General features: G+C 43.7%; 1 long non-coding RNA gene across 2 annotated transcripts in view; it reads left to right on the top strand.

Moving 5' to 3' along the window:
• Nucleotides 1–12961, top strand: part of LOC307181254 — a 98115-nt gene extending 85154 nt beyond the window's left edge. For both annotated transcript variants that reach the window (XR_013826229.1, XR_013826230.1), the window contains 2 exons: nucleotides 3412–3497; nucleotides 12886–12961. This is a non-coding gene — a long non-coding RNA (uncharacterized lncRNA). The remainder of the gene's footprint in view (nucleotides 1–3411; nucleotides 3498–12885) is intronic.
• The last annotated feature ends 234 nt before the right edge of the window (nucleotides 12962–13195 follow it).

Genomic DNA, 13195 nt, shown 5'->3' with positions numbered 1-13195 from the left:
TGTTGAGTCCATTTCGTTGAGCAAGGAGTAGCTCTTGTCTATTCCATATTTGACTTAAGGAACTTTATCTGTGCTCATTTCAATCTCTGGTTTTATGCAGCACCCCAACTCACCTTTACCCTTAAGCAAGCATAAGTTGGTTTTCTGAATTTGAGTCCCTGTTCTGTTCTGTAATTCAGTTCCTGTGTAGCCAAGTTTACATTCCGTGTATTACTGATATCTTATGATGTTTCTTTTTCTGTGTGACTTACTTCAGTTAGAATCATCATACCTGAATCCACTCATTGTGCTGCTAAGGGCCTGATGACACAGATTTCATTGCTGAGTGATATTGCTTTGTAAGTAAATACCACAACTTCTTTATCCATTTTTCACTTTCTGTGATGTTGAACATGTACTGTAAACGAGGTTCTTGTAAACAGAGGCGTCCCAAACTTTGGGTTGGCTGTGTCTTTTTGATTTTAATTTCCCTAAGCTATAGGACCATAAGTGGAAGTGCCCTAGGCTCTGTTGCTTTGTTTTTTAGATGTTTCAGGAAACACCATACACTTCTCCCAGGTGTCTGTTGGCAATTTACATCCCGCCCATCAGCATAACAAGGCTCCCAGTTCTCAATGGCCTGTTGCCTTTCTGGATTTTACACTTTTTTCAGATGGCCCTTTTGGCCGGGGGGAAGTGAGACTTCATTGTAGTGCAGATTTCCTTTGCAAGCTTGCTTGGTTGGCCAAAAAGGGCGTATGCGTTTTTTCCTGAATATATTCAGGAAAAAACGCATACGCACTTTTCGGCCAAGTGCATCATTGTGGACGTTCTGCCTCTTTTCCTATGCTTTCAATGCAATTCCAGTCTACCTCCTGAAATCGGTTTCCTGCAATTCTGCCCCGCTTTCAAGTCCTCTTGGCAGCCTTACTTCAGTCTATTTTTGGACGATAGCTGTCATTTATAACTCTGCATGTTTGTGAATTACAGTGCCCCTGAGCTCGTTTCTTCAACTCGCTTTCTTGTGACCTGCCGCAACACCGCAGGATGGCTTCAGACGCTAATCAGGTTCCGGCACGGCACGCTGAGCCTTTGGTTATTTCCTCTTCCTGGTGGGAAATGAGAGTTAAATTTGCCCGTCAAGACACCTCCAGCTAGCCTCTCATTGGTTCTCGCTATTCCTGTTCATCTTCCGCAGAAATTGCAAACTGTGCCAAACAGGAGGTTAAAGGCGCTGACTCTCCAAGTAGGGAGAGTGTTAGTAAAGCGTCTGGAATGTTGCACCCGAGTACCAGGGGAGGAAAACTGAGACATATTTGAACACGTCTCCCGATCACATGGTTGATCATACTCTAGGTTCCACATGCGTGTTTTAGCTGAAGGAAGAATACCTAAAACCTGGGTAGTTGAAACCCGTGTAATGGGTACCATGCAATATGATTTCAAAGGGTCTTCATTTGCTCACCGAACCTCTCCAATCCTATCACTGCTGCGTTTATGCACCTGTACACATGCTTGATTCTCTTTCGGAGACATAGCAATCCATAGGTTTTAAGATACTTACTAGTCAGGTACATTCTTAGACATTTAATATGCGGTGTTGAGTCCATTTCGTTGAGCAAGGAGTAGCTCTTGTCTATTCCATATTTGGCTTAAGGAACTTTATCTGTGCTCATTTCAATCTCTGGTTTTATGCAGCACCCCAACTCACCTTTACCCTTAAGCAAGCATAAGTTGGTTTTCTAAATTTGAGACCCTGTTCTGTTCTGTAATTCAGTTCCTGTGTAGCCAAGTTTCCATTCCGTGTATTACTGATATCTTATGATGTTTCTTTTTCTGTGTGACTTATTTCAGTTAGAATCATCATACCTGAATCCACTCATTGTGCTGCTAAGGGCCTGATGACATAGATTTCACTGCTGAGTGATATTGCTTTGTAAGTAAATACCACAACTTCTTTATCCATTTTTCACTTTCTGCGATGTTGAACTTGTACTGTAGACGAGGTTCTTGTAAACAGAGCCGTTCCAAACTTTGGGGTGGCTGTGTCTTTTTGATTTTAATTTCCCTAAGCTATAGGACCATAAGTGGAAGTGCCCTAGGTTCTGTTGCTTTGTTTTTTACATGTTTCAGGAAACACCATACACTTCTCCCGAGTGGTTGTTGGCAATTTACATCCCGCCCATCAGCATAACAAGGCTCCCAGTTCTCCATGGCCTGTCCTGCCTTTCTGGATTTTACACTTTTTTCAGATGGCCCTTTTGACCGGGGGGAAGTGAGACTTCATTGTAGTGCAGATTTCCTTTGCAAGCTTGCTTGGTTGGCCAAAAAGGGCGTATGCGTTTTTTCCTGAATATATTCAGGAAAAAACGCATACGCCCTTTTTGGGCAAGTGCATCATTGTGGACGTTCTGCCTCTTTTCCTATGCTTTCAATGCAATTCCAGTCTACCTCCTGAAATCGGTTTCCTGCAATTCTGCCCCGCTTTCAAGTCCTCTTGGCAGCCTTACTTCAGTCTATTTTTGGACGATAGCTCTCATTTATAACTCTGCAGGTTTGTGAATTACAGTGCCCCTGAGCTCCTTTCTTCAACTCGCTTTCTTGTGACCTGGCCGCAACACCGCAGGATGGCTTCAGGCCCTAATCTGGTTCCGGCACGGCACGCTGAGCCTTTGGTTATTTCCTCTTCCTGGTGGGAAATGAGAGTTAAATTTGCCCGTCCAGACACCTCCAGCTAGTCTCTCATTGGTTCTCGCTATTCCTGTTCATCTTCCGCAGAAATTGCAAACTGGGCCAAACAGGAGGTTAAAGGCGCTGACTCTCCAAGTGGGGAGAGTGTTAGTAAGCGTCTGGAATGTTGCACCCGAGTACCAGGGGAGGAAAACTGAGACATATTTGAACACGTCTCCCGTTCACATGGTTGATCATACTTGGGTTCCACATGCATGTTTTAGCTGAAGGAAGAATACCTTAAACCTGGAGAGTTGAGACCCGTGGAATGGGTACCATGCAATATGACTTCAAAGGGTCTTCATTTGCTCACCGAACCTCTCCAATCCTATCACTGCTGCGTTTATGCCCCTGTACACATGCTTGATTCTCTTTTGGAGACATAGCAATCCATAGGTTTTACGATACTTACTAGTCAGGTACATTCTTAGGCGTTTAATATGCGGTGTTGAGTCCATTTCGTTGAGCAAGGAGTAGCTCTTGTCTATTCCATATTTGACTTAAGGAACTTTATCTGTGCTCATTTCAATCTCTGGTTTTATGCAGCACCCCAACTCACCTTTACCCTTAAGCAAGCATAAGTTGGTTTTCTAAATTTGAGACCCTGTTCTGTTCTGTAATTCAGTTCCTGTGTAGCCAAGTTTACTTTCCGTGTATTACTGATATCTTATGATGTTTCTTTTTCTGTGTGACTTATTTCAGTTAGAATCATCATACCTGAATCCACTCATTGTGATGCTAAGGGCCTGATGACATAGATTTCATTGCTGAGTGATATTGCTTTTTAAGTAAATACCACAACTTCTTTATCCATTTTTCACTTTCTGGGATGTTGAACTTGTACTGTAAACGAGGTTCTTGTAAACAGAGCCGTTCCAAACTTTGGGGTGGCTGTGTCTTTTTGATTTTAATTTCCCTAAGCTATAGGACCATAAGTGGCAGTGCCCTAGGCTCTGTTGCTTTGTTTTTTAGATGTTTCAGGAAACACCATACACTTCTCCCGAGTGTCTGTTGGCAATTTACATCCCGCCCATCAGCATAACAAGGCTCCCAGTTGTCCATGGCCTGTCCTGCCTTTCTGGATTTTACACTTTTTTCACATGGCCCTTTTGACCGGGGGGAAGTGAGACTTCATTGTAGTGCAGATTTCCTTTGCAAGCTTGCTTGGTTGGCCAAAAAGGGCGTATGCGTTTTTTCCTGAATATATTCAGGAAAAAACGCATACGCCCTTTTTGGCCAAGTGCATCATTGTGGACGTTCTGCCTCTTTTCCTATGCTTTCAATGCAATTCCAGTCTACCTCCTGAAATCGGTTTCCTGCAATTCTGCCCCGCTTTCAAGTCCTCTTGGCAGCCTTACTTCAGTCTATTTTTGGACGATAGCTGTCATTTATAACTCTGCAGGTTTGTGAATTACAGTGCCCCTGAGCTCCTTTCTTCAACTCGCTTTCTTTTGAGCTGGCCGCAACACTGCAGGATGGCTTCAGGCCCTAATCTGGTTCCGGCACGGCACGCTGAGCCTTTGGTTAATTCCTCATCCTGGTGGGAAATGAGAGTTAAATTTGCCTGTCCAGACACCTCCAGCTAGCCTCTCATTGGTTCTCGCTATTCCTGTTCATCTTCCGCAGAAATTGCAAACTGGGCCAAACAGGAGGTTAAAGGGACTGACTCTCCAAGTGGGGAGAGTGTTAGTAAAGCGTCTGGAATGTTGCACCCGAGTACCAGGGGAGGAAAACTGAGACATATTTGAACACGTCTCCCGATCACATGGTTGATCATACTCTAGGTTCCACTTGCATGTTTTAGCTGAAGAAAGAATACCTTAAACCTGGGTAGTTGAAACCCGTGGAATGGGTACCATGCAATATGACTTCAAAGGGTCTTCATTTGCTCACCGAACCTCTCCAATCCTATCACTGCTGCGTTTATGCCCCTGTACACACGCTTGATTCTCTTTTGCAGACATAGCAATCCATAGGTTTTAAGATACTTACTAGTCAGGTACATTCTTAGGCGTTTAATATGGGGTGTTGAGTCCATTTCGTTGAGCAAGGAGTAGCTCTTGTCTATTCCATATTTGGCTTAAGGAACTTTATCTGTGCTCATTTCAATCTCTGGTTTTATGTAGCACCCCAACTCACCTTTCCCCTTAAGCAAGCATAAGTTGGTTTTCTAAATTTGAGACCCTGTTCTGTTTTGGAATGCAGTTCCTGTGTAGCCAAGTTTACATTCCGTGTATTAGTGATATCTTATGATGTTTCTTTTTCTGTGTGACTTATTTCAGTTAGAATCATCGTACCTGAATCCACTCATTATGCTGCTACGGGCCTGATGACACAGATTTCATTGCTGAGTGATACTGCATTGTACGTAAGTACGACAAGTTCTTTATCCATTTTTCACTTTCTGCGATGTTGAACTTGTACTGTAAACGAGGTTCTTGTAAACAGAGCCGTTCCAAACTTTGGGGTGGCTGTGTCTTTTTGAATTTAATTTCTCTAAGCTATAGGACCATAAGTGGAAGTTCCCTAGGCTCTGTTGCTTTGTTTTTTAGATGTTTCAGGAAACACCATACACTTCTCCCGAGTGGTTGTTGGCAATTTACATCCCGCCCATCAGCATAACAAGGCTCCCAGTTCTCCATGGCCTGTCTTGTCTTTCTGGATTTTACACTTTTTTCAGATGGCCCTTTTGACCGGGGGGAAGTGAGACTTCATTGTAGTGCAGATTTCCTTTGCAAGCTTGCTTGGTTGGCCAAAAAGGGCGTATGCGTTTTTTCCTGAATATATTCAGGAAAAAACGCATACGCCCTTTTTGGCCAAGTGCATCATTGTGGACGTTCTGCCTCTTTTCCTATGCTTTCAATGCAATTCCAGTCTACCTCCTGAAATCGGTTTCCTGCAATTCTGCCCCGCTTTCAAGTCCTCTTGGCAGCCTTACTTCAGTCTATTTTTGGACGATAGCTCTCATTTATAACTCTGCAGGTTTGTGAATTACAGTGCCCCTGAGCTCGTTTCTTCAACTCGCTTTCTTGTGACCTGGCCGCAACACCGCAGGATGGCTTCAGGCCCTAATCTGGTTCCGGCCCGGCATGCTGAGCCTTTGGTTAATTCCTCTTCCTGGTGGGAAATGAGAGTTAAATTTGCCCGTCCAGACACCTCCAGCTAGCCTCTCATTGGTTCTTGCTATTCCTGTTCATCTTCCGCAGAAATTGCAAACTGGGCCAAACAGGAGGTTAAAGGGACTGACTCTCCAAGTCGGGAGAGTGTTAGTAAAGCGTCTGGAATGTTGCACCCGAGTACCAGGGTACGAAAACTGACATATTTGAACACGTCTCCCGATCACATGGTTGATCATACTCTAGGTTCCACATGCATGTTTTAGCTGAAGGAAGAATACCTTAAACCTGGGTAGTTGAAACCCGTGGAATGGGTACCATGCAATATGACTTCAAAGGGTCTTCATTTGCTCACCGAACCTCTCCAATCCTATCACTGCTGCATTTATGCCCCTGTACACATGCTTGATTCTCTTTCGGAGACATAGCAATCCATAGGTTTTAAGATACTTACTAGTCAGGTACATTCTTAGGCGTTTAATATGCGGTGTTGAGTCCATTTCGTTGAGCAAGGAGTAGCTCTTGTCTATTCCATATTTGACTTAAGGAACTTTATCTGTGCTCATTTCAATCTCTGGTTTTATGCAGCACCCCAACTCACCTTTACCCTTAAGCAAGCATAAGTTGGTTTTCTGAATTTGAGTCCCTGTTCTGTTCTGTAATTCAGTTCCTGTGTAGCCAAGTTTACATTCCGTGTATTACTGATATCTTATGATGTTTCTTTTTCTGTGTGACTTACTTCAGTTAGAATCATCATACCTGAATCCACTCATTGTGCTGCTAAGGGCCTGATGACACAGATTTCATTGCTGAGTGATATTGCTTTGTAAGTAAATACCACAACTTCTTTATCCATTTTTCACTTTCTGTGATGTTGAACATGTACTGTAAACGAGGTTCTTGTAAACAGAGGCGTCCCAAACTTTGGGTTGGCTGTGTCTTTTTGATTTTAATTTCCCTAAGCTATAGGACCATAAGTGGAAGTGCCCTAGGCTCTGTTGCTTTGTTTTTTAGATGTTTCAGGAAACACCATACACTTCTCCCAGGTGTCTGTTGGCAATTTACATCCCGCCCATCAGCATAACAAGGCTCCCAGTTCTCAATGGCCTGTTGCCTTTCTGGATTTTACACTTTTTTCAGATGGCCCTTTTGGCCGGGGGGAAGTGAGACTTCATTGTAGTGCAGATTTCCTTTGCAAGCTTGCTTGGTTGGCCAAAAAGGGCGTATGCGTTTTTTCCTGAATATATTCAGGAAAAAACGCATACGCACTTTTCGGCCAAGTGCATCATTGTGGACGTTCTGCCTCTTTTCCTATGCTTTCAATGCAATTCCAGTCTACCTCCTGAAATCGGTTTCCTGCAATTCTGCCCCGCTTTCAAGTCCTCTTGGCAGCCTTACTTCAGTCTATTTTTGGACGATAGCTGTCATTTATAACTCTGCAGGTTTGTGAATTACAGTGCCCCTGAGCTCGTTTCTTCAACTCGCTTTCTTGTGACCTGCCGCAACACCGCAGGATGGCTTCAGACGCTAATCAGGTTCCGGCACGGCACGCTGAGCCTTTGGTTATTTCCTCTTCCTGGTGGGAAATGAGAGTTAAATTTGCCCGTCAAGACACCTCCAGCTAGCCTCTCATTGGTTCTCGCTATTCCTGTTCATCTTCCGCAGAAATTGCAAACTGTGCCAAACAGGAGGTTAAAGGCGCTGACTCTCCAAGTCGGGAGAGTGTTAGTAAAGCGTCTGGAATGTTGCACCCGAGTACCAGGGGAGGAAAACTGAGACATATTTGAACACGTCTCCCGATCACATGGTTGATCATACTCTAGGTTCCACATGCATGTTTTAGCTGAAGGAAGAATACCTAAAACCTGGGTAGTTGAAACCCGTGTAATGGGTACCATGCAATATGATTTCAAAGGGTCTTCATTTGCTCACCGAACCTCTCCAATCCTATCACTGCTGCGTTTATGCACCTGTACACATGCTTGATTCTCTTTCGGAGACATAGCAATCCATAGGTTTTAAGATACTTACTAGTCAGGTACATTCTTAGACATTTAATATGCGGTGTTGAGTCCATTTCGTTGAGCAAGGAGTAGCTCTTGTCTATTCCATATTTGGCTTAAGGAACTTTATCTGTGCTCATTTCAATCTCTGGTTTTATGCAGCACCCCAACTCACCTTTACCCTTAAGCAAGCATAAGTTGGTTTTCTAAATTTGAGACCCTGTTCTGTTCTGTAATTCAGTTCCTGTGTAGCCAAGTTTCCATTCCGTGTATTACTGATATCTTATGATGTTTCTTTTTCTGTGTGACTTATTTCAGTTAGAATCATCATACCTGAATCCACTCATTGTGCTGCTAAGGGCCTGATGACATAGATTTCACTGCTGAGTGATATTGCTTTGTAAGTAAATACCACAACTTCTTTATCCATTTTTCACTTTCTGCGATGTTGAACTTGTACTGTAGACGAGGTTCTTGTAAACAGAGCCGTTCCAAACTTTGGGGTGGCTGTGTCTTTTTGATTTTAATTTCCCTAAGCTATAGGACCATAAGTGGAAGTGCCCTAGGTTCTGTTGCTTTGTTTTTTACATGTTTCAGGAAACACCATACACTTCTCCCGAGTGGTTGTTGGCAATTTACATCCCGCCCATCAGCATAACAAGGCTCCCAGTTCTCCATGGCCTGTCCTGCCTTTCTGGATTTTACACTTTTTTCAGATGGCCCTTTTGACCGGGGGGAAGTGAGACTTCATTGTAGTGCAGATTTCCTTTGCAAGCTTGCTTGGTTGGCCAAAAAGGGCGTATGCGTTTTTTCCTGAATATATTCAGGAAAAAACGCATACGCCCTTTTTGGCCAAGTGCATCATTGTGGACGTTCTGCCTCTTTTCCTATGCTTTCAATGCAATTCCAGTCTACCTCCTGAAATCGGTTTCCTGCAATTCTGCCCCGCTTTCAAGTCCTCTTGGCAGCCTTACTTCAGTCTATTTTTGGACGATAGCTCTCATTTATAACTCTGCAGGTTTGTGAATTACAGTGCCCCTGAGCTCCTTTCTTCAACTCGCTTTCTTGTGACCTGGCCGCAACACCGCAGGATGGCTTCAGGCCCTAATCTGGTTCCGGCACGGCACGCTGAGCCTTTGGTTATTTCCTCTTCCTGGTGGGAAATGAGAGTTAAATTTGCCCGTCCAGACACCTCCAGCTAGTCTCTCATTGGTTCTCGCTATTCCTGTTCATCTTCCGCAGAAATTGCAAACTGGGCCAAACAGGAGGTTAAAGGCGCTGACTCTCCAAGTGGGGAGAGTGTTAGTAAGCGTCTGGAATGTTGCACCCGAGTACCAGGGGAGGAAAACTGAGACATATTTGAACACGTCTCCCGTTCACATGGTTGATCATACTTGGGTTCCACATGCATGTTTTAGCTGAAGGAAGAATACCTTAAACCTGGAGAGTTGAGACCCGTGGAATGGGTACCATGCAATATGACTTCAAAGGGTCTTCATTTGCTCACCGAACCTCTCCAATCCTATCACTGCTGCGTTTATGCCCCTGTACACATGCTTGATTCTCTTTTGGAGACATAGCAATCCATAGGTTTTAAGATACTTACTAGTCAGGTTCATTCTTAGGCGTTTAATATGCGGTGTTGAGTCCATTTCGTTGAGCAAGGAGTAGCTCTTGTCTATTCCATATTTGACTTAAGGAACTTTATCTGTGCTCATTTCAATCTCTGGTTTTATGCAGCACCCCAACTCACCTTTACCCTGAAGCAAGCATAAGTTGGTTTTCTAAATTTGAGACCCTGTTCTGTTCTGTAATTCAGTTCCTGTGTAGCCAAGTTTACATTCCGTGTATTACTGATATCTTATGATGTTTCTTTTCTGTGTGACTTATTTCAGTTAGAATCATCATACCTGAATCCACTCATTGTGCTGCTACGGGCCTGATGACACAGATTTCATTGCTGAGTGATATTGCTTTGTAAGTAAATACCACAACTTCTTTATCCATTTTTCACTTTCTGCGATGTTGAACTTGTACTGTAAACGAGGTTCTTGTAAACAGAGCCGTTCCAAACTTTGGGGTGGCTGTGTCTTTTTGATTTTAATTTCCCTAAGCTATAGGACCATAAGTGGCAGTGCCCTAGGCTCTGTTGCTTTGTTTTTTAGATGTTTCAGGAAACACCATACACTTCTCCCGAGTGTCTGTTGGCAATTTACATCCCGCCCATCAGCATAACAAGGCTCCCAGTTGTCCATGGCCTGTCCTGCCTTTCTGGATTTTACACTTTTTTCACATGGCCCTTTTGACCGGGGGGAAGTGAGACTTCATTGTAGTGCAGATTTCCTTTGCAAGCTTGCTTGGTTGGCCAAAAAGGGCGTATGCGTTTTTTCCTGAATATATTCAGGAAAAAACGCATACGCCCTTTTTGGCCAAGTGCATCATTGTGGACGTTCTGCCTCTTTTCCTATGCTTTCAATGCAATTCCAGTCTACCTCCTGAAATCGGTTTCCTGCAATTCTGCCCCGCTTTCAAGTCCTCTTGGCAGCCTTACTTCAGTCTATTTTTGGACGATAGCTGTCATTTATAACTCTGCAGGTTTGTGAATTACAGTGCCCCTGAGCTCCTTTCTTCAACTCACTTTCTTGTGACCTGGCCGCAACACCGCAGGATGGCTTCAGGCCCTAATCTGGTTCTGGCACGGCACGCTGAGCCTTTGGTTAATTCCTCTTCCTGGTGGGAAATGAGAGTTAAATTTGCCCGTCCAGACACCTCCAGCTAGTCTCTCATTGGTTCTCGCTATTCCTGTTCATCTTCCGCAGAAATTGCAAACTGGGCCAAACAGGAGGTTAAAGGCGCTGACTCTCCAAGTGGGGAGAGTGTTAGTAAAGCGTCTGGAATGTTGCACCCGAGTACCAGGGGAGGAAAACTGAGACATATTTGAACACGTCTCCCGTTCACATGGTTGATCATACTTGGGTTCCACATGCATGTTTTAGCTGAAGGAAGAATACCTTAAACCTGGAGAGTTGAGACCCGTGTAATGGGTACCATGCAATATGACTTCAAAGGGTCTTCATTTGCTCACCAAACCTCTCCAATCCTATCACTGCTGCGTTTATGCCCCTGTACACACGCTTGATTCTCTTTTGGAGACATAGCAATCCATAGGTTTTAAGATACTTACTAGTCAGGTACATTCTTAGGCGTTTAATATGGGGTGTTGAGTCCATTTCGTTGAGCAAGGAGTAGCTCTTGTCTATTCCATATTTGGCTTAAGGAACTTTATCTGTGCTCATTTCAATCTCTGGTTTTATGCAGCACCCCAACTCACCTTTCCCCTTAAGCAAGCATAAGTTGGTTTTCTAAATTTGAGACCCTGTTCTGTTTTGGAATGCAGTTCCTGTGTAGCCAAGTTTACATTCCGTGTATTAGTGATATCTTATGATGTTTCTTTTTCTGTGTGACTTATTTCAGTTAGAATCATCGTACCTGAATCCACTCATTGTGCTGCTAAGGGCCTGATGACACAGATTTCATTGCTGAGTGATATTGCTTTGTAAGTAAATACCACAACTTCTTTATCCATTTTTCACTTTCTGCGATGTTGAACTTGTACTGTAAACGAGGTTCTTGTAAACAGATCCGTTCCAAACTTTGGGGTGGCTGTGTCTTTTTGATTTTAATTTCCCTAAGCTATAGGACCATAAGTGGAAGTGCCCTAGGTTCTGTTGCTTTGTTTTTTACATGTTTCAGGAAACACCATACACTTCTCCCGAGTGGTTGTTGGCAATTTACATCCCGCCCATCAGCATAACAAGGCTCCCAGTTCTCCATGGCCTGTCTTCTCTTTCTGGATTTTACACTTTTTTCAGGTGGCCCTTTTGACCGGGGGGAAGTGAGACTTCATTGTAGTGCAGATTTCCTTTGCAAGCTTGCTTGGTTGGCCAAAAAGGGCGTATGCGTTTTTTCCTGAATATATTCAGGAAAAAACGCATCCGCCCTTTTTGGCCAAGTGCATCATTGTGGACGTTCTGCCTGTTTTCCTATGCTTTCAATGCAATTCCAGTCTACCTCCTGAAATCGGTTTCCTGCAATTCTGCCCCGCTTTCAAGTCCTCTTGGCAGCCTAACTTCAGTCTATTTTTGGACGATAGCTCTCATTTATAACTCTGCAGGTTTGTGAATTACAGTGCCCCTGAGCTCCTTTCTTCAACTCGCTTTCTTTTGAGCTGGCCGCAACACCGCAGGATGGCTTCAGGCCCTAATCTGGTTCCGGTACGGCACGCTGAGCCTTTGGTTATTTCCTCTTCCTGGTGGGAAATGAGAGTTAAATTTGCCCGTCCAGACACCTCCAGCTAGCCTCTCATTGGTTCTCGCTATTCCTGTTCATCTTCCGCAGAAATTGCAAACTGGGCCAAACAAGAGGTTAAAGGCGCTGACTCTCCAAGTGGGGCGAGTGTTAGTAAAGCGTCTGGAATGTTGCACCCGAGTACCAGGGGAGGAAAACTGAGACATATTTGAACACATCTCCCGTTCACATGGTTGATCATACTTGGGTTCCACATGCATGTTTTAGCTGAAGGAAGAATACCTTAAACCTGGAGAGTTGAGACCCGTGTAATGGGTACCATGCAATATGACTTCAAAGGGTCTTCATTTGCTCACCGAACCTCTCCAATCCTATCACTGCTGCATTTATGCCCCTGTACACATGCTTGATTCTCTTTTGGAGACATAGCAATCCATAGGTTTTACGATACTTACTAGTCAGGTACATTCTTAGGCGTTTAATATGCGGTGTTGAGTCCATTTCGTTGAGCAAGGAGTAGCTCTTGTCTATTCCATATTTGACTTAAGGAACTTTATCTGTGCTCATTTCAATCTCTGGTTTTATGCAGCACCCCAACTCACCTTTACCCTTAAGCAAGCATAAGTTGGTTTTCTAAATTTGAGACCCTGTTCTGTTCTGTAATTCAGTTCCTGTGTAGCCAAGTTTACATTCCGTGTATTACTGATATCTTATGATGTTTCTTTTTCTGTGTGACTTATTTCAGGTAGAATCATCATACCTGAATCCACTCATTGTGATGCTAAGGGCCTGATGACATAGATTTCATTGCTGAGTGATATTGCTTTGTAAGTAAATACCACAACTTCTTTATCCATTTTTCACTTTCTGCGATGTTGAACTTGTACTGTAAACGAGGTTCTTGTAAACAGAGGCGTCCCAAACTTTGGGGTGGCTGTGTCTTTTTGATTTTAATTTCCCTAAGCTATAGGACCATAAGTGGCAGTGCCCTAGGCTCTGTTGCTTTGTTTTTTAGATGTTTCAGGAAACACCATACACTTCTCCCGAGTGTCTGTTGGC

This window comes from Stenella coeruleoalba, assembly GCF_951394435.1.
Source record: "Stenella coeruleoalba genome assembly, contig: scaffold_288, whole genome shotgun sequence".
Taxonomy (NCBI): Eukaryota; Metazoa; Chordata; class Mammalia; order Artiodactyla; family Delphinidae; genus Stenella; species Stenella coeruleoalba.
This window is presented reverse-complemented; position numbering and strand designations above follow the sequence as displayed.